The 22,410-nt window shown below is 41.3% G+C and overlaps 1 long non-coding RNA gene across 1 annotated transcript in view; it reads left to right on the top strand.

Annotated features, from left to right (window-relative positions):
* The first annotated feature begins 235 nt into the window (after window positions 1-235).
* LOC134759862 (uncharacterized) overlaps window positions 236-22,410 on the top strand; it is a 40,208-nt gene continuing 18,033 nt past the window's right edge. The window contains exon 1 of the long non-coding RNA XR_010136712.1: window positions 236-620. This is a non-coding gene — a long non-coding RNA (uncharacterized LOC134759862). The remainder of the gene's footprint in view (window positions 621-22,410) is intronic.

Genomic DNA, 22,410 nt, shown 5'->3' with positions numbered 1-22,410 from the left:
ACAATCAGGACAATGAGTATCTTTGCAGTGAAGGACTAATGTCTAGGAGGTGGCCCATGTAAGCTTCTGGGGGGCTGGTAGTTTTCTATTTCTTGATATTGGAGATTACAAATGTGTGTTCATTTTGTGAGAACTCATTGAGCTGTAAACCTATGATTTATGAAGTTATTTGTATGTATTTTATACTTCAATAAAAACATTTTTTTTTTTTTTAAAAAGGGAATCCCAAGATTAATAAAGTAATTGAGAAAGGACAAAATTCATGTTTTTTTAATGCAAAATCTGGGATTTCCAATTTATATATCCCAGTGTCTTCAGGAAGGAATTCACTTTTATTTTGTCAAATATTTTCTCTGTTGAGACAATCCCCATTGATCTGATTGCCATTTGATAAACTCTTTTCTCTCTTATGCCTGAGTCCTGTTTTTATTTCAGTAATAGTTATCAAGTATGACTAACATCCTTTAATGGCTATTTTATGTTATGAATTTCAGGAGAAAACACATTTGCCACTGAGGATTTTGTATAATATCATCTTGTAGCCAAAGCAAAAGTTGTGGGAGGAAGCAGCAGAAGATGAAGATGAAATAGGCTGGGGCTGATTACAAAATACCGTGAAGGTATGCAAGATTTCACATTTTACACAAGAATAAAAAAAGACAACAATTATATCTGGATTTTACAAAAATCATGAGATAGCTGTGTTTAAAATGGCATAGTAAGAAAGTTCTTCTGCAGTCTCATCTCTAAAAATGTCACCAAACAAAAATAAATAGAAAAGAAAACTCCATGTTTGAATAAACAAGGGGACAGTTGTAGTGCAGAAGCACAGTACATGGGGGAGGGTGGCCAAATTCAGTGATGATGGTAAAACGTGGGCTTAATGTCCACAGAAGGTGCCTGGAGTACAGATCTCTCAGAACGTCAGCAGAACAAGACCAACAATACCTAATTTGGAACACAGGGAAACACACAGACCCACCATATTTGCTAGAAGCACTTTGCCAGTGGAGCGGAGGAAACTGTCACATGCAGTGCCAAAGTTATCAGTCTGGATTTCCTGGGGAAAAGTTGACACTGAAAAACCCTCCTGGAACCCAAAACCTCACTCGGGGAACCTAATTGTGATTCTGATACTCTGGAAATTATCCCCGGCCCCTCTCCCATGATATTTCTGCAATTATTTGATATGAAAAGGACTGAATAATTCAGCAATGATTACTAAAGAAAATTAGACATTTGTAACTTGTAACTTGCAACAAATTGTAGCAAATAGTAATGAGAACCATACAACGATACTATAAGAAAAAAAAAAAGGGGAAAGGAGGAACACTAATGCTGGCTAAAAAAACACTCATCAGAAAGATGTTACCTCAAAGCAAGTGAATGTTGTGGCCAAACGGCACCATTCAAAACCTAAAAGGGAAAAAGAATTAATGTTTGATTGTCTATAAAACAAGAGCTTAAAGAAGAAATATAGGAAATTCAGGAAAAATATAGCAGGGCAACATAAGGAGATGAAACATAAACTAACAGACTAAAGGGAAGAAGAAGAAAATACATATTCACTATTATAGAAATAAAAACCTCATTAAAAGTAGCTCAAAGGAGCATATGGATGGCATATTGAGAAAAGCAAACAAAATGCAATGTAAATGAGCACACTTAAGAAGGATTAGAGAGAAACTGATCTATGAAAGACAAAACATGTTTAACATATGCCTAAGAGGTGTACATGACAAAGAGAAAATAATGGAACAGAAAAAAATTGGAAGATATTTAAATGTTAAGGCTGGGCGTGGTGTAATCCCAGCACTTTGGGAGGCTGAGGTGGGCAGATCGCTTGAGGCCAGGAGTTGGAGACCAGCCTGATCAACATGGTGAAACCCTGTCTCTAGTTTAAAAAAAAAAAAAAATTATCCAAGTGTGGTGACACACGCCTGTAGTCCTAGATACTCCGGTGGCTGAGGCAGTAGAGTTGCTTGAACCTGGGAGGTGGAAGTTGCAGTGAGCTGAGATCACACCACTGCACTCCAACCTGGGCAACAGAGTCTGTCTCAAAAAAAAAAAAAAAAAGATATTTTAAATGTTTAATAAACATTTCCAGGAGTAAAATAGAATTTGAATGTGCAGTTGTCTCAGAAAATTAGAAAAAAAAATTCCAGATATTTATTTAGTAGAAATAGAAGACATGAATCTGCAGTTTGAAGGGATCCATCTTATTGAAAAAATTGATGCAGACTAATCAACAGCAGTAACATCTGGTAAAGTTATGAGTCTACAAAGATGAAGCCAGAGACCTTGGCATTTTGGTGGGGAGGAAATGCTGGAGCCACCTCTAAGGCGGAAACGTAAGGTTGGCCTCTGACTCTTCAGGAAACATTCAATGTTAGAAAACAATGGAGCTTTGCTCACAAAGCTTTAGAGAAAGAGAGTGTGACAAACATTTTTTTAAAACCTAGCTAAAATTTTCCAGTACAAAGGCAATATACATTTTTTTTTTTTTTTTTAATACAGAGTCTCACTCTGTCACCCAGGCTGCATTGCAGTGGTGTGATCTCAGCTTACTGCAACCTCTGCCTCCCAGGTTCCAGTGATTCTTGTGCTTTAGCCTTGAGAGTAGCTGGGATTTTAGGTGTGTGCCACCACGCCCAGCTAATTTTTGTTTTTTTTGGTAGAGAAGGGGTTTCACCTTGTTGTCCAGGCTGGTGTTTAACTCCTGGCCTCAAGCTATCCACCCGCCTCAGCCTCCCAAAGTGCTGGGATTACAGGCATGATCCACTGCACTCAGCCTCCATACAAATATTTTTTAGTCACCCAGGATGCAAGCACTATAGCTTTTTTTTTGAGACGGAGTCTTGCTCTGTTGCCCAGGCTGGATTGCAGTGGCATGATCTTGGCTCACTACAACCTCCACCTCCCAGGTTCAAGAGATTCTTCTGCTTCAGCCTCCCGAGTAACTGGGACTACAAAAGTGTGGTACCATACCCGGCTAATTTTTGCGTTTTTGTAGAGATGGGATTTCACTATGTTGGCCAGGCTGGTCTCGAACTCCTGACCTCGTGATCCGCCTGCCTTGGCCTCCCAAAGTGCTGGGATTACAGGCGTGAGCCACCACACCCGGCCTAAGGGCTGTAGCTTCTATGAGCCCTTCTTAAGGAAAATACTATAGACAAACTTCAGCCAAATAAAAGCTCAATGAAAAAATTGCAGTATAACATCAATTCTACTTGCAGGATTAAGACCAAAACAGATCTCATGTTATGGTTGAGGATGAAAAGTTAAATCTATAAGTTCTGATGACGTAGAAGTGATGTAGCTATTAAAATTTTGGAGGGTGAGATAGTGAGAAGGTATGAAGTGACCTAAGTACTATGATTTTTTTTTTGAGATGGAGTCTCGCTCTGTTGCCCAGGCTGGAGTGGAGTGGCGCAATCTTGGCTCACTGCAAGCTCTGCCTCCCGGGTTCATGCCATTCTCCTGCCTCAGCCTCCGGAGTAGCTGGGACCACAGGCGCCCGTCACTGTGCCCGGCTAATTTTTTTGTATTTTTTAGTGCAGATGGGGTATTTTTTGTATTTTTTGTATTTTTTAGTACAGACGGGGTTTCACTGTGGTCTCGATCTCCTGATCTCGTGATCCTCCCGCCTCGGCCTCCCAAAGTGCTGGGATTACAGGCGTGAGCCACTGCACCTGGCCAGTACTATGATTTCTTTAATAGTTAGAGATTGAGATACAAGAAATCATTGAAATCTGGTATAAAAATAATAGATGGTAGTGAGGATGTTTTATTTAAGGATAAAAGTAAATACTAAAAACGGATAATATGGGGATGTAGAAACAAAAGAAATATACTAACATTATTGTTCATAATGGAAGTAATTCATACTGTCTAAAAATAGATGATTAAGTATTAAACAATTATAGCTATCAAAAACTTTGTGACAATAAATGCCTCTAAGATGGAGAACTGGGTACCTGGGAAGGCAGGAGAGACATATTTGTCTTTTGCTTTGAGACAGAGTCTTGCTCTGTCATCCAGGCTGGAGTGCAGTGGTGCAATCTCAGTTCACTGCAGCCTCGACCTCCAGGGCTCAGGCAATCCTCCCACCTCAGCCTCCTGAGTAGCTGCGACTACAAGGCTCATGCCACGACTCCTGGCTAATTTTTTGTATATTTTTTTGTAGAGACGAGGTCTCCCTATGTTGTCCAGGCTGGTCTCGAACTCCTGAGCTTAAGTGATCCTCCTGCCTTAGCCTTCCAAAGTGCTGGGATTACAGGTGTGAGCCTCCGTGCCCAGCCAAGACATATTTTTCAATGTATATTCTTATACCTTTTAAAATTTGTACATGTTCATATATTAGCTACTAAAAAATAGAAAAACAAAATAATAAAAAAAGGTGAAATTATAAATGTAAACGTTAGAACAAAGCCACCAGATTTTCCAATTATCATAAAAAACGTACCAGGCCAAATGTGGTAGTTCACGCTTGTAACACTAGCGCTTTGGCAGGCCGAGGCGGGAGGATCGCTTGAGGCCAGGAGTTCAAGACCAGTCTGGGCAACGTAATGAGACCCTATCTCTACAAATATAAAAAATTAGCCAGGTGTGGTGGTGCCCACCTGTAGTCCTAGCTACTTGGGAGGCTGAGGTGGGAGGATCCCTTGAGCCCAGGAGTTTGAGGCTTCAGTGAGCTATGATCACTCCAGTGTACTCCAGCCTGGGTAACAGAGCATACCCTGTATCAAAAACAAGACAAAACAAAACGAAACAGCACATACACCAAAACTATAAAGAAATCACAGCCTATATGAAGTATTTTTTAGGCAACAAAAATATTAAAAATGTAACAAAATAGGATGACGGAACTAAGACCAAACGTACCTCCCACGTTTATATAGGTGAGTTAATCTCACCTGATAACAATAAAAAGACTGACTGAATTACTATGTAAGACCCAACTATTTGTTGTATACTAGAAACATCTGAAACAAAGTGGAGCGGAAAAGTTGGGAATACAAAGATGAGCAATGGCATTAACTTAGTATCAGTTATTAAAAGGCTATACCCTTGGCTGGGTACGGTGGCTCATGCCTGTAATCCCAGCACTTTGGGAGGCCAAGGCAGGCAGATCACTTGAGGTCGGGAGTTTGACACCAGCCTGGCCAACACAGCAAAACCCAATCTTTACTAAAATACAAAAATCAGCCAGGCGTGGTGGCATGCCTCTAATCCTAGCTACGTGGGAGGCTGAGACAGGAGAATTGATTGAACCCAGAGGCAAAGGTTGCAGTGAGCCAAGATTGCACTACTGTACTCAGCCTGGGTGACAGAGTGAGACTCTATGTCAAAAAAAAAAAAAAAAAAAAAAAAAAATTAAAAGGCTACACCCATGGAATATTGTTATCAGGTGAAACTTCCCGAGTAGCTGGGATTACAGTCATGCGCCACCACGCCTGGCTAATTTTTGTATTTTTAGTAGAGATAGGTTTTCACCATGTTGGTCAGGCTGGTCTGGAACTCCTAACCTCAAGCGATCCGCCCGCCTCGGCCTCCCAAAGTGTTGGGATTACAGGCGTGAGCCACTGTGCCCAGCCTTAATTTAGATCTTTTCAATTAGGAAAGAGTTGGAATTTTCTGGTACATATATTGGTCATTTGTAACTCTTACTTTCTAATTGTTATTCAATGACTTTGGCTATTTTTCTTCAATCCATTATATTGTAAAAAAAAATGTAAGTATTGAATGTCAATGAACTTTTCAAGCATCAAGAAGTATGTAGGACTGGGCGGAGTGGCTCACGCTTGTAATCCCAGCCCTTTGGGAGGCCGAGGTGAGTGGATCGCCTGAACTCAGGAGTTCGAGGCAAGCATGTACAACACGGCAAAATCCTGTCTCTACCAAAAATACAAAAACCAACTGGGTGTGGGGTGTGCACCTATGGTCCCAGCTACTTGGGAGGCTGACTGGGAGGATCGCTTGAGCCGAGAGGTTGAGGCTGCAGTGAGCCGTGATTGCACCAGTACACTCCAGCCTGGGTGACAGAGTAAGACCCTGACTCAATAAATAAATAAAATAAAATAAAATAAAATAAAATAAAAGACATACCTAGATTTTGTTTAGTTATCATCTCAACTTTGGAAGGGCATAGTGACCTGAAAAAAACTGCACAAACTTGCCATTCAGATTTTCTTTCCTAAAGAGATGCTGACAAGTATTAAATAGCAAAGAACAGATGTGATTCCCTTCAGGCTCCATGTGCCTAATCAGGAAATTCTAAATCATCTAGGAAAAGGCAAGGGAAAAGGCCTGCTCTGCATCTTTCTCCTCTTGCTGCCTTTTGTACCATTTCTGCTGCAAGAGTGAGGGTCAAATTTTCTTGATAACTAAATCTAGGCACAGCGGGAAAGCAAGAAGCAGAGTTAAGTCGTGATAGAAAACCTTTCATACTCCTCTATACTGTCTTTACTGAATGCATGAAAACATGAGTAAATGCATCTTTTAAGGGTGTAGAAAACTTAGGTTGCTGGGTTTCAGTTTAGTCAAAGTATAGTTGCACAGCCAGGAATGACCTTTAGAGAATAACATTGGTAGGAAGGCTTCTACAGCAGCTTATTGAATGGACTCATGTTCTTAGCCTCACTTATTTTTAATTATTACTATTACATTTTATTGCAGGTATTTAATAAGTTCTTGATAAATACAGATTAATGATAAATATCATTGGCATTTTACAATTCTCATTAACAATATATTTGAGATTATTCATTATTCTTTTCACTTTATTGATAAGGAAGTGGTGCCCAGAGACTTGTCAAAGTTCATACAGTTAGCAGTGAGATTAACCAGGCCTAGAACCAGAGATTTCAAATCCATGCCTTTCTCTCAATGCTGTATACAACCGTAATTTCCACTAGGTTACTGCCTTGCTTCCTAGTAATTATGTTAAGCTCGAATTCTTCAGTCTGCTATTAAAGGTTCTCCAGAATTCAGGTAAACCTTATCTTCCAGTCTTTTTTTTTTTTTCTTTTTTGAGATAGTCTCACTCTGTTGCCCAGGCTGGAGTGCAGTAGTGCGATCTTGGCTCACTGCAACCTCCGCCTCCCAGGTTCAAGCGATTCTCCTACCTCAGCCTCTCAAGTAGCTGGGACTACAGGCACATGCCACCACACCTGGCTAATTTTCATTTTTTCAGTAGAGATGGGGTTTCACCATGTTGCCCAAGCTGTTCTCAAACTCTTGACCTCAAGTGATCCGCCCACCTTGGCCTCCCAAGTGTTGGGACTTCAGGCATGAGCCACTGCACCCAGCCTGAATGTTCTTGTATATGTCTTTTTGTGGATATATATTTCTTGGGAGAATTCCTAGACGTGAAAATACAGGACATTATGCTCATTAAAAGTCCTAGACAGAGAAACCTTGAATTCTGGACGACTGGGGCACTTACCTAGCTCAGAACTACTTTACTAGATTATGATGGGATTCTGAACTCGCCTTGTATTTTTTTTTACAAGAAAATTAATCACTATCAAACTATCAGGATATCAACATGTACCTAATATACACTCTGGGCATTTTGCATCATACATCATCTCCTATGCTGTTATTTACTAGCTGTTCAACCTTGGGCAAATTACTTAAACTTCCCGATCATCAGTTCCCTTATATGTAAAATAAGGATTAAAAAGAGCACCTCCTTTGGAGAGTTTTTATGAGAATTAAATGAAATAGTGCATATAAAGTCCTTATTAAATTGTCTGATACATGAAAGTACTCAAAATAATAACTCATAATAATCATTATATAACATCTTACAACAATCCAGTGAGAATTACTACTAATTTTCAGAAGTAATAAACAATTTGTTTTATTATAGTTACAGAATGAAGAGTGGAATGCAAATTTAGGTCTACTTTGGCGCCTAAATTTGGCACCAGACTGGGCGCGGTGGCTCACGCCTGTAATCCCAGCACTTTGGGAGGCCGAGGCAGTTGGAACACCTGAGCTCAGGAGTTCGAGACTAGCCTGGCCAACATGGTGAAACTCTGTCTCTACTAAAAATATAAAAATTAGCTGGGCGTGGCGGTGAATGCCTGTAATCCCAGCTACTCGGGAGGCTGAGGCATGGGAATCACTTGAACCCGCAGCCAGAGGTTGCAGTGAGCCAAAATCATGCCATTGTACTCCAGCCTGGGTGACACAGCAAGACTCTGTCTCAAGAAAAGAAAAAAAAAATTGACACCAAAGCCTGAGCCTGTTCCACTATATCATTTTGATGGGATAGGTTTTTTCCATAGAGCATGTCATTTAATCTTTTTTTTTTTTTTTTTTCCTGAGACAGGGTCTGGCTCTGTCAGCCTGGAGAGCAGTGGCACATTCTTGGCTCACTGCCACCTCTGCCTCCTGGGTTCAAGTGATCCATCCACCTCAGCCTCCCCAGCAGCTAGGACTACAGGTGTGTGCCACCATGCCTGGATAATTTTTGTATTTTTTGTAGAGACAGGGTTTCACTATGTTGCCCAGGCTGGTCTCAAACCCTTAGACTCAAGTGATCTACCTGCCTCAGCCTCCCAATGTTCTGGAATTACAGGCATGAGCCACCATGCCTGGCCTCATTTCATCTTCACAGCAATTCTGTGAATGATTTCTGCCAATTTGAAAAGAACAAGAAGGCCTTGATGGAAAGAATATCATCAACTAGAAAAATAGTGGTATGAGACAAAGTCTCAGAGAAACTTGGAATATGATTTAGTTTGCTGTGTTTTTTCTCAAACAAAACAGATACCCAGAAGTCTTTTCAAGCTTTCCAGGGTTCCATGGGGTTATTCTGCCAGTAAAGGTAGGATTGAGGTGTTTTTTTTTTTTTTTTAACTTTTCTAAAAATTTACCTGTAGATTTCAGCTCTCTCTTCTTTCTTCTCTTTCTAGTGCAATGGTCCGCTATTGTAATCACAGCAGGATTACAAATGGCGCACTCAGATGAGACTGTGGGAGATTTTAATAAAGGAATTATTTATACAAGCGTGGGCAGAGTGAAGGCAAACCCACAAGGCAGAGTAAAGGAACGTGGGGATGAAGAGTGGGAAGGCGTTCTCACCCCTGCATCTGCAGATGCCATGGAAGGGCATGGCTATGGGTGTACTATGGAGAAAATAGCTCTGTCTGTAGGAGAGGACTGCCCAACAGTGTGTCCCTTGGTGGAGGGACTCAAGATGTTTGTGATGGACTGGCAGAGTGGAAGACAGGGAACCCCAATCTCCCTCTGTCTTTCTTGGATCTGTGCAGGTGATGGTGACACACTCTGCATGTGACTAGTGCAGTCAGATATTTTAATGCACATTTTACAGATGTGGAAGTAGACTCAGAGAGTCTTAATAACTTGCCCAAGGTCATAGAGCTAGGAAGTGAAAGAATTGAGATTTCAGTGTGGGTTCAGGTCAGTGGTTCTTAACACTGGCTGAACATAAGTATCACCTGGTATATATAACTTCAGTATTTTCTTAAAATACTGAAGTCTGAGCCCCATGCTCCGAGATCCTGATGTAATTGGTCTGGCTTGGGGCCCAGGCGGTGTATTAAAAGCTCCCCAGATGATTCTAATGTGCAGCAGGGGTTGAAAACCATGGTTTGGTTGTACTCCAATGTCTGTGCTGTATTTACGGTAATATGAGCGGCTATGGGCATAGGGCTAGTGACAGAGAAGTCACTGAACTGAGGAAACCCACTGTCTTATGCTAAGAATACCACCAGAGTATGTTGAAACCAGGGAGTGCCCTGAGATGCTGGAGGCAGTTTGGAGGAGTAAGGGGAGACTCCTCAGAGGAGCTAAAGCTTGTGCTCAGCTGGGTGGCAGTGACAGTAACAATACTTGCTTAGTGTGGTTTTCCCATGGCCCAGCCATTACTCCAAACACTTGTTAGTAGTAGCTAATTTAATTCTTATCACCACCCCTATGGATAGGTGCTATATTGTCAGTAATTTATTTGTAATCTATTAATTCAATTAATATTTTATTAATATGTTTTGTCCATTTTACAGATAAGGGTGCTAAAACAGAGGTTAAGTGTTATATTAGTCTGTTCTCACACTGCTAATAAAGACATACCTGAGACGGGGTAATTTATGAAGAAAGAGTTTTAATTGATTTACAGTTCCACATGGCTGGGGAGGCCTCACAATCATGATGGAAGGCAAAGGAGGAGCAAAGTCATGTCTTGCAGGGTGTCAGGTAAGACAGGGAGCATGTGCAGGGGAACTCCCTTTTGTAAAACCATCAGATCTTGTGAGACTTATTCACTGTCATGAGAACAGCATGGGAATGACCTGCCCCAGTAATTCAATTACCTCCCATCAGGTTTCTCCCACAACATGTGGGAATTATGGGAGCTGCAATTCAAGATGAGATTTGGGTGGGGACATAGCCAAACCATATCAAGTGTCTTGCTCGAGGTCACACACAGATATAGGTGGGTTTAAACCCAAGCATTTTGACTTGAGAGCCCATCTGTGTTAACACTATTAACATAGGTGAGACTGGGGGTCAGGGGGAGAAGAGGGAAGATGGAGGGTAGAGAAGGTGGTGTTCTAGGCAGAACCTAAAGCAGGTGAAAGATGGAAGCAAGCAGACACAGAGAGCATTTAGTGGATCTTTGCTGGAGCTTGGGGTGAGTGGTGGGAGTAGGGGACAGTGGGCAGGGGTAGTGCATTTCCCAGAATGGGGTTGCATCATGTGCCTTATTCTAAAGGCAATAAGCAGCCAGAAGAGAGTGACTTGGTCAGATGATCTGCTGGTGCCATTTACCTTGGGAATCATTGTAGAAAACCTGTGTATGCCAAGGCCAGCAGCAGCAAGAGGTTCTGGGGAGGCATCTGTGCTCTTCAGGGTGGGTCACTGACAGACCCCCGCACCTGTGTGACATTTAGAATGTACCCAATGCCAGAGGACCTGGGCAGCAACCCAGAGGGAGCCCCAGCCATGAGGTGAAAGCTCTGGACTAAGGTTCAGTCCTCCTCCTGGTTCTCTGGTACCAGGATTCTCATACAATTCTGTGAAAAGTAGGAAGAGATCCTCTCTCATGTTGAGGGAGTGGGTGAGGCAACTCATAGTGTAGTGGGTTTATCTGACTTAGAAAAAGGAAGAAATGTGAAGTTTCTCATATTTGAGTACTGAAGAATAAAAGTCTCATTTTGCCACAGCAAAGGAGAGGTATATTAGTCCATTTTCACACTGGTATAAAGAACTGCCCCAAAGTGGGTAATTTATAAAGAGGTTTAATTGACTTACAGTTCCGCATGGCTGGGGAGGCCTCTGGAAACTTACAATCATGGTGGAAGGCAAAGGGGAAGCAAGGCACCTTCTTCACAAGGCGGCAGGAAGGAGAAGTGCCGAGTGAAGGGGGAAGAGTCCCTTATAAGGCCATCAGATCTCGTGAGAATTCACTATCATGAGAACAGCATGGGGGAAACCGCCCCCATGATTCAATTACCTTCATCTGGTCTCTCCTTCGACACGTGGGGATTATGGAGATTATAATTCAAGATGAGATTTTGGGTGGGGACATGGCCAAACTATATCAAGAAGGAAACTTTTTTTAAAAAATAGAGATGGGGTCTCACTGTGTTCTCCAGGCTGTCCTCGAGCTCCTGGGTTCAAGCAGTCCTCCTGCCTCAGATTCCCAAAGTGCTGGGATGACAGGTGTGAGCCACTGCACCCATTTTTTTTTTTTTTTCAGAGCCTGGAGGAAAGGATTTGAAGGTAGGATTGATGCGATGAATTTTCCAGTGGAGGACAGACTTGGGAGGTTGAAATCATAGCATAAAGAAAATTAGGATCTGGCAGCAATGTGGCTGAGGTAAGGGAAAAGGAATATGAAGTCAGATTTATGACATCAATATCAGTTGAAACTGTGTAGGTAAATGCTAAGTTTTGCAAAAATCCCCACCAGGAGGAAGAAAATGGCAACAATCCATCCCCACCTGCTTCCCCTACATTACCTTCCCCTCAAGTATCAGCAGATTATACTCGACAATTGCTTGGTGGTAAACATGTAATTACATTTGTTTTTTTATTTCTAGTCTTCACAGCCAATGAGACTGGTTTTGATCTAGGCCGCCTAGCTTAATGAAATCAATGGATTAAAAAGCTTAAATCTGTAGTTTGGTTTAAACTTCTTCTTTCTCAGCTCACAGGATATCTCAGTCCTTGGACCTCATCCCAGGGATGGAGAGGTTTTTGTCTTTTAAATGAACTGATTGGATGTAGGTTTAAGGACTATGTGAACAGACCTTTTCACATAAAATAATAAAAGTGGTATTGACCCTGGCTGTGAGACTGGAGCCTTGTGGCTTTGCTGAATAGTGTTAAGAAGAGCAGACTGCAAAGGTCTGAGGCCACAGAAACTGCTTGAGAATTATAAGTGGCCTATTTTACCCACAAAAACAACCAGGGAAACATTTTAATCTTCTTCTTGAGTCCAAAATAGAGATCTGATTTTATCTCCTCAAGGCAGAATAATTTCATATGGCCATAAATAAGCAAAAGAGCTTTCCTTTTGCTCCAATTAATTGTTGTAGAATAGCTGAGCTTTTTCCTACATGGATATAAAGGTAGAGAGAACAGTATAAAAAGCACCAGTTTCTCACCTGGAATTAATGTAGGATATTTTTGTCATATGTATCTTTTTATTTTTATAATGAAAGGAAGTATTATGGGGAAAACTTAAGTCAGGGTTCCCCAACCCTCAGGCCACAAACCGGTTCCTGTTAGGAACGGGGGCCACACAGCAGGCGGTGAGTGGCAGGCAAGTGCTCCTGAGCTCCGCCTCTTGTCAGATCAGCGGTGGCATTAGATTCTCATAGGAGTGCAAAGCCTGTTGTGAACTGTGTATGCAAGGGATCTAGTTTGCGTACTCCTTATCAGAATCTAATGCCTGATGAGCTGAAGTGGAACAGTTTCATCCCCAAACCATTCCCCCAATCCATGGAAAAATTGTCTTCCGTGTAACTGGTCTCTGGTGCCGAAAAGATTGGGGACCACTGCCTTAAGCGACATTTGACCTTGTGTCCCATTCATGTTCCCACCACCACTACCATGAGTTTTGTAGGTATCCTTTCAATTAATTCTATAATTTCTTTTCATATACAGGTTGTGAGTATTCTTTTTTTTTTGAGATGGAATCTCACTCTGTTGCATAGGTTGGAGTGAAGTGGCACAGTCTCAGCTCACTGCAACCTCTGCCTCCCGGGTTCAGGAGATTCTCCTGCCTCAGTCTCCCGAGCAGCTGAGACTATAGGTGCCTGCCACCATGCCCAGCTTTTTGTAGAGACAGGGTTTCACTATGTTGGCCAGGCTGGTCTCGAACTCATGAGCTCAGGTAATCCACCCGCCTCGGCCTCCCAAAGTGCTGGAATTACAGGCATGAGCCGCTGCGCCCGGCCCAGGCTGTGAGTATTCTTAATCCAAAAATCTGAAATCCAAAATTCTGCAAAGTCCAAAGCTTTTCGAGTGCTGACATGACGCTCAAAGGAAATGCTTGCTGAAGTATTTCAGATTTTGAATTTTGGGGTTAGAGATGCCTAACAGGTAAGTATAATATTCCAGAATTCTAAATATTCAAAAGTCTGAAAAAGTCTGAAATTCTAAACACTTCTGGTCCCAAGCATAAGGAATGCTTAACCTGTATGTATGGATGTGTGTGTGTGTGTGTGTGTATTTATATATATATAAATATAAATAAATAAATAAATATATATATATACACATACAACCAGTAGGTAATATTGTTTTGTGAGTTGGTTGTTGCTTTCAGTGTAAATGAGTAGTGTCATGCAAGACATATTCATCCGTATGTTGATTTTTCCACCCAACATTGTTTTTCAAACATAGTATGTTCATACAGATAGATTTAGTTCATTGCTCTTAACAGCTTTATAGTCAGTGTACCACATTTTATTCAGTTTCCATCTTTAACAGTCTCATTATTGTAAACAATACTGCAATAAACATCATTATATATGTTTTCTTGTACAAATGCATAGTGGCTTCTGTATGTTATATACTGGAAATGGACTGGCTAGGCTGTAGAACATGCACATTTTCCATTTTTTTAAGCACCTATTGATATGGTCTGGCTCTGTGTCCCCACCCAAATCTCATCTTGAATTGTAATTGAATTCGTAATTCCCACGTGTTGGGGGAGGGACCTCATGGGAGGTGATTGAATCATAGAGGCAGTTCCGTCATGCTGTTCTTATGATGGTGAGTGAGTTCTCATGAAATATGATGGTTTTGTGAGGGGCTTCTCCCCTCTTCTCTCTGCACTTCTCTCATTCTTCTCCTTCCTGCTGCCATGTGAAGAAGGACATGTTTGCGTCCCCTTCTGCCATGATTGTAAATTTCCTGAGGCCTCCCCAGCCATGCTGAACTGTGAGTCAATTAAACCTCTTTCCTTTGTAAATTACCTAGTCTTGGGTATGTCTTTTATTAGTACCATGAGAATGGACTAATATACCCGCCAATGTTTCTACCCCAATTTACCCTTCTTCCAGATGTATCTTAGACTGTCAGTGACCCATTTCCCTCCATACACATAATGTGGAATCATCTAAACCCAGACTTTCTACAGTCTTCCCATCCTGCTCATAATAAAACACAAACTTGTCCACTGGTCAACAAGCTCTACAGCAAGGCCCTTTTCCTCACTCCAACTTCAGCCTCACCTCTAAATGCTCATGCTGCTCCAGCAATGCTGGTTTTCTTCCTTTTTCTTCCTTTCTTCCTTTCTTCCTTCCTTCCTTCCTTCCTTCCCTCCCTCTTTCCCTTTCTTTCTTTCTTTCTTTCTTTCTTTCTTTCTTTCTTTCTTTCTTTCTTTCTTTCTTTCTTTCTTTCTTTCTTTCTTTCTCTCTCTTTCTTTCTTTCTCTCTCTTTCTTTCTTCTTTTTTTTTTTTTTTTGACAGGGTCTCACTCTGTCACCCAGGCTGGAGTACATTGGCATGACTATGGCTCACTGCAGCCTCCATCATCCTCCCACTTCAGCCTCCCAAATAGCTGAGACTACAGACACCACGCCTGGCTAATTTTTTTTGTATTTTTTATAGAGACAGGGTTTTGCCATGTTTGCAAGGCTGTTTTTCAACTCCTGGACTCAAGCAATCCTCCTGTCTCAGTCTCCCAATATGCTGGGATTGCATGTGTGAGCCACCACAGCCAGCCTGTGCTGGTTTTCTTGATGTTTCTTGACATTTCAAGTTTGTTCTGACATCAGAGTTTTTGCACTTGCTCTTTCATTAGACTGCAATACTCTGGTCAGATTTTTCTCATGGCTTGCTCCATTATTTCGGGTATTCTCTCAAACAGTTCCCTAATATAGCTCTTTTCTTGGACCACCCTACCTAAAACACCTACCTCTCCTTCCAGAGTGATTCTACCATTCAGCATCCTCCTTACTGCATTTTATTTTATTTTATTTTTTTTCCAGATTCAAAGTTATTTTATTCAAGAACAAAATTTGCTCACTATAGCAGTATTATATTCAGAGACTGTAACATTTGCTGGTTACACAATTTTTGAAGTTTTAACCAAATTTTTTTTTTCAAAAAACAGAGAGACTCTTTAATAATGAGAAAATAATAAACAACATTTAACCACAGATGTGTTATTGCATTCCCTAATTTTAAAATACAATATTAAAAAAATTTAGTCTCCAATTATTATTATTATTTTTTAATTTTATTATTATTATACTTTAAGTTTCAGGGTACATATGCACAATGTGCAGGTTAGTTACATATGTATACATGTGCCATGCTGGTGTACTGCACCCATTAACTTGTCATTTAGCATTAGATATATCTCCCAATGCTATCCCTCCCCCCTCCCCCTGCCCCACAGAGTGTAATGTTCCCCTTCCTGTGTCCACGTGTTTTCATTGTTCAATTCCCATCTATGAGTGAGAACATGCGGTGTTTGGTTTTTTGTCCTTGCAATAGTTTACTGAGAATGATGATTTCCAATTTCATCCATGTCCCTACAAAGGACATGAACTCATCATTTTTTATGGCTGCATAGTATTCCATGGTGTATATGTGCCACATTTTCTTAATCCAGTCTATCATTGTTGGACATTTGGGTTGGTTCCAAGTCTTTGCTATTGTGAATAGTGCCGCAATAAACATACGTGTGCATGTGTCTTTATAGCGGCATGATTTATAGTCCTTTGGGTATATACCCAGTAAGGGGATGGCTGGGTCAAATGGTATTTCTAGTTCTAGATCCCTGAGGAATCGCCACACTGACTTCCACAAGGGTTGAACTAATTTACAGTCCCACCAAACAGTGTAAAAGTGTTACTATTTCTCCACATCCTCTCCAGCACCTGTTGTTTCCTGATTTTTTAATGGTTGCCATTCTAATTGGTGTGAGATGGTATCTCATTGTGGTTTTGATTTGCGTTTCTCTCATGGCCAGTGATGGTGAGCATTTTTTCATGTGTTTTTTGGCTGCATAAATGTTTTCTTTTGAGAAGTGTCTGTTCATGTCCTTCGCCCACTTTTGATGGGGTTTTTTTTTTTTTCTTGTAAATTTGTTTGAGTTCTTTGTAGATTCTGGATATTAGCCCTTTGTCAGATGAGTAGGTTGCGAAAACTTTCTCCCATTTTGTAGGTTGCCTGTTCACTCTGATGGTAGTTTGTTTTGCTGTGCAGAAGCTCTTTAGTTTAATTAGATCCCATTTGTCAATTTTGGCTTTTGTGGCCATTGCTTTTGGTGTTTTAGACATGAAGTCCTTGCCCATGCCTATGTCCTGAATGGTAATGCCTAGGTTTTCTTCTAGGGTTTTTATGGTTTTAGGTCTAACATTTAAGTCTTTAATCCATCTTGAATTAATTTTTGTATAAGGTGTAAAGAAGGGATCCAGTTTCAGCTTTCTACATATGGCTAGCCAGTTTTCCCAGCACCATTTATTAAATAGGGAATTCTTTCCCCATTTCTTGTTTTTCTCAGGTTTGTCAAAGATCAGATAGTTGTAGATATGCGGCATTATTTCTGAGGGCTCTGTTCTGTTCCATTGATCTATATCTCTGTTTTGGTACCAGTACCATGCTGTTTTGGTTACTGTAGCCTTGTAGTATGGTTTGAAGTCAGGTAGCGTGATGCCTCCAGCTTTGTTCTTTTGGCTTAGGATTGACTTAGTGATGCGGGCTCTTTTTTGGTTCCATGTGAACTTTAAAGTAGTTTTTTCCAATTCTGTGAAGAAAGTCATTGGCAGCTTGATGGGAATGGCATTGAATCTATAAATTACCTTGGGCAGTATGGCCATTTTCACGATATTGATTCTTCCTGCCCATTAGCATGGAATGTTCTTCCATTTTTTTCTATCCTCTTTTATTTCATTGAGCAGTGGTTTGTAGTTCTCCTTGAAGAGGTCCTTCATGTCCCTTGTAAGTTGGATTCCTAGGTATTTTATTCTCTTTGAAGCAACTGTGAATGGGAGTTCACTCATGATTTGGCTCTCTTTGTCTGTTATTGGTGTATAAGAATGCTTGTGATTTTTGTACGTTGATTTCATATCCTGAGACTTTGCTGAAGTTGCTTATCAGCTTAAGGAGATTTTGGGCTGAGACAATGGGGTTTTCTAGATATACAATCATGTCATCTGCAAACAGGGACAATTTGACTTCCTTTTTTCCTAATTGAATACCCTTTATTTCCTTCTCCTTCCTGACTGCCCTGGCCAGAACTTCCAACACTATGTTGAATAGGAGTGGTGAGAGATGGCATCCCTGTCTTGTGCCAGTTTTCAAAGGGAATGCTTCCAGTTTTTGCCCATTCAGTATGATATTGGCTGTGGGTTTGTCATAGATAGCTCTTATTATTTTGAGATATGTCCCATCAATACCTAATTTATTGAGAGTTTTTAGCATGAAGCGTTGTTGAATTTTGTCAAAGGCCTTTTCTGCATCTATTGAGATAATCATGTGGTTTTTGTCTTTGGTTCTGTTTATATGCTGGATTACATTTATTGATTTGCATTTGTTGAACCAGCCTTGCATCCCAGGGATGAAGCCCACTTGATCATGGTGGATAAGCTTTTTGATGTGCTGCTGGATTTGGTTTGCCAGTATTTTATTGAGGATTTTTGCATCGATGTTCATCAAGGATATCGGTCTAAAATTCTCTTTTTTGGTTGTGTCTCTGCCAGGCTTTGGTATCAGGATGATGCTGGCCTCATAAAATGAGTTAGGGAGGATTCCCTCTTTTCTATTGATTGGAATAGTTTCAGAAGGAATGGTACCAGTTCCTCCTTGTACCTCTGGTAGAATTTGGCTGTGAATCCATCTGGTCCTGGACTGTTTTTGGTTGGTAAGCTATTGACTATTGCCACAATTTCAGAGCCTGTTATTGGTCTATTCAGAGATTGAACTTCTTCCTGGTTTAGTCTTGGGAGGGTGTATGTGTCGAGGAATTTATCCATTTCTTCTAGATTTTCTAGTTTATTTGCATAGAGGTGTTTGTAGTATTCTCTGATGGTAGTTTGTATTTCTGTGGGATATCCCCTATATCATTTTTTATTGCATCCATTTGATTCTTCTTTCTTTTCTTCTTTATTAGTCTTGCTAGTGGTCTATCAATTTTGTTGATCCGTTCAAAAAACCAGCTCCTGGATTCATTAATTTTTTGAAGAGTTTTTTGTGTCTCTATTTCCTTCAGTTCTGCTTTGATGTTAGTTATTTCTTGCCTTCTGCTAGCTTTTGAATGTGTTTGCTCTTGCTTTTCTTGTTCTTTTAATTGTGATGTTAGGGTGTCAATTTTGGATCTTTCCTGCTTTCACTTGTGGGCATTTAGTGCTATAAATTTCCCTGTACACAGAGATTCTGGTATGTTGTGTCTTTGTTCTCATTGGTTTCAAAGAACATCTTTATTTCTGCCTTCATTTCATTATGTACCCAGTAGTCATTCAGGAGCAAGTTGTTCAGTTTCCATGTAGTTGAGCGGTTTTGAGTGAGTTTCTTAATCCTGAGTTCTAGTTTGATTGCACTGTGGTCTGAGAGACAGTTTGTTATAATTTCTGTTCTTTTACATTTGCTGAGGAGAGCTTTACTTCCAACTATGTGGTCAATTTTGGAATAGGTGTGATGTGGTGTTGAAAAAAATGTATATGCTGTTGATTTGGGGTGGAGAGTTCTGTAGATGTCTATTAGGTCTGCTTGGTGCAGAGCTGAGTTCAATTCCTGGGTATCCTTGTTAACTTTCTGTCTCATCGATCTGTCTAATGTTGACAGTGGGGTGTTAAAGTCTCCCATTATTATTGTGTGGGAGTCTAAGTCTCTTTGTAGGTCACTCAGGGCTTGCTTTATGAATCTGGGTGCTCCTGTATTGGGTGCATATATATTTAGGATAGTTAGCTCTTCTTGTTGAATTGATCCCTTTACCATTATGTAATGGCCTTCTTTGTCTCTTTTGATCTTTGTTGGTTTAAAGTCTGTTTTATCAGAGACTAGGATCGCAACCCCTGCCTTTTTTTGTTTTCCATTTGCTTGGTAGATCTTCCTCCATCCTTTTATTTTGAGCCTATGTGTGTCTCTGCACATGAGATGGGTTTCCTGAATACAGCACACTGATGGGTCTTGACTCTTTATCCAATTTGCCAGTCTGTGTCTTCTAATTGGAGCGTTTAGTCCATTTACATTTAAAGTTAATATTGTTATGTGTGAATTTGATCCTGTCATTATGATGTTAGCTGGTTATTTTGCTCGTTAGTTGATACAGTTTCTTCCTAGCCTCGATGGTCTTTACAATTTGGCATGATTTTGCAGTGGCTGGTACCAGTTGTTCCTTTCCATGTTTAGTGCTTCCTTCAGGAGCTCTTTTAGGGCAGGCCTGGTGGTGACAAAATCTCTCAGCATTTGCTTGTCTGTAAAGTATTTTATTTCTCCTTCACTTATGAAGCTTAGTTTGGCTGGATATGAAATTCTGGGTTGAAAATTCTTTTCTTTAAGAATGTTGAATATTGGACCCTACTCTCTTATGGCTTGTAGAGTTTCTGCCGAGAGATCAGCTGTTAGTCTGATGGGCTTCCCTTTGTGGGTAACCCAACCTTTCTCTCTGGCTGCCCTTAACATTTTTTCCTTCATTTCAACTTTGGTGAATCTGACAATTATGTGTCTTGGAGTTGCTCTTCTCGAGGAGTATCTTTGTGGCGTTCTCTGTATTTCCTGAATCTGAATGTTGGCCTGCCTTGCTAGATTGGGGAAGTTCTCCTGGATAATGTCCTGCGGAGTGTTTTCCAACTTGGTTCCATTCTCCCCGTCACTTTCAGGTACACCAATCAGATGTAGATTTGGTCTTTCAACATAGTCCCATATTTCTTGGAGGCTTTGTTTGTTTCTTTTTATTCTTTTTTCCCTAAACTTCCCTTCTCGCTTCATTTGATTCATTTCATCTTCCATCACTGATACCCTTTCTTCCAGTTGATCGCATCAGCTCCTGAGGCTTCTGCATTCTTCACGTAGTTCTCGAGCCTTGGCTTTCAGCTCCATCAGCTCCTTTAAGCACTTCTCTGTATTGGTTATTCTAGTTATACATTCATCTAAATTTTTTTCAAAGTTTTTAACTTCTTTGCCTTTGGTTTGAATTTCCTCCTGTAGCTCGGAGTAGTTTGATCGTCTGAAGTCTTCTTCTCTCAACTCGTCAAAGTCATTCTCCGTCCAGCTTTGTTCCATTGCTGGTGAGGAACTGTGTTCCTTTGGAGGAGGAGAGGCGCTCTGCTTTTTAGAGTTTCCAGTTTTTCTGCTCTGTTTTTTTCCCCATCTTTATGGTTGTATCTACTTTTGGTCTTTGATGATGGTGATGTACAGATGGGTTTTTGGTGTGGATGTCCTTTCTGTTTGTTAGTTTTCCTTCTAACAGACAGGACCCTCAGCTGCAGGTCTGTTGGAGTTTGCTGGAGGTCCACTCCAGACGCTGTTTGCCTGGGTATCAGTAGCAGTGGCTGCAGAACAGCGGATTTTCATGAATCGTGAATGCTGCTGTCTGATCGTTCCTCTGGAAGTTTTGTCTCAGAGGAGTACCCAGCCATGTGAGGTGTCAGTCTGCCCCTACTCAGGGGTGCCTCCCAGTTAGGCTGCTCGGGGGTCAGGGGTCAGGGACCCACTTGAGGAGGCAGTCTGCCTGTTCTCAGATCTCCAGCTGTGTGCTGGGAGAACCACTGCTCTCTTCAAAGCTGTCAGACAGGGACATTTAAGTCTGCAGAGGCTACTGCTGTCTTTTTGTTTGCCTGTGCCCTGCCCCCAGAGGTGGAGCCTACAGAGGCAGGCAGGCCTCCTTGAGGTGTGGTGGGCTCCACCCAGTTCGAGCTTCCTGACTGCTTTGTTTACCTAAGCAAGCCTGGGCAATGGCGGGCGCCCCTCCCCCAGCCCTGCTGCTGCCTTGCAGTTTGATCTCAGACTGCTGTGCTAGCAATCAGTGAGACTCTGTGGGCTTAGGACCCTCCGAGCCAGGTGCGCGATATAATCTCCTGGTGTGCCGTTTTTTAAGCCCGTCGGAAAAGCGCAGTATTAGGGTGGGAGTGAGCCAATTTTCCAGGTGCCGCCTGTCACCCCTTTCTTTGACTAGGAAAGGGAACTCCCTGACCGCTTGTGCTTCCCGAGTGAGGCAATGCCTCGCCCTGCTTTGGCTCACACACGGTGCACTGCTCCCACTGTCCTGCGCCCACTGTCTGGCACTCCCTAGTGAGATGAACATGGTACCTCAGATGGAAATGCAGAAATCACCCGTCTTCTGTGTCGCTCACGCTGGGAGCTGTAGACCAGAGCTGTTCCTATTCGGCCATCTTGGCTGCCCTCCCTTTATTTTTTATTTATACCACTTCTCACTATTTGACATTATATTATGTATTTTTTTTTTGTTTATTGCCCCCTACACTAAAACATGACCCCTGTGAAGGCAGACACCTTACCTCTTTTGTTTATTGCTGTGTTTACTATCCTGGCACTACCAGAATAGTGCCAGGATAGTAAGTGCTTAATAAATGTTGAATGAGTAAACATAATTCTGGAAAAGCAGGGATGGAGGGGTGACTTGTAGGTATTAGAGGGATGTTAAACATTTTTTATGCATTCACACCTCCAGCCTCATATCCTTGTTTTGGAATATGCTTTTCCACATGGTGGAAGCAGGCAATATTCAGAAAGAACTGGAGAAGGTATTGAAATACTGGAAACCAAAATCTGCATGAACATCTTTTAAAAGTCAAGTTTAAATCAGAACACTGTCTGCTCAGGATAGTGCAGAGGATTCTATGTGTCCTTAAACTATCCAAAATTTGTGTGTCACACTGGTCTCTGTTTTTAAGTTATGTGCAAAAGTTGACCAATGACAAGAAGGCCATGGAAGATGTATTAGTTACCAATTGCT

Source organism: Pongo abelii, chromosome 14, assembly GCF_028885655.2.
Source record: "Pongo abelii isolate AG06213 chromosome 14, NHGRI_mPonAbe1-v2.0_pri, whole genome shotgun sequence".
Lineage (NCBI taxonomy): Eukaryota > Metazoa > Chordata > Mammalia > Primates > Hominidae > Pongo > Pongo abelii.
Note: the sequence above shows the minus strand (reverse complement) of the source record. Positions and strands in the feature narration are given on the sequence as shown.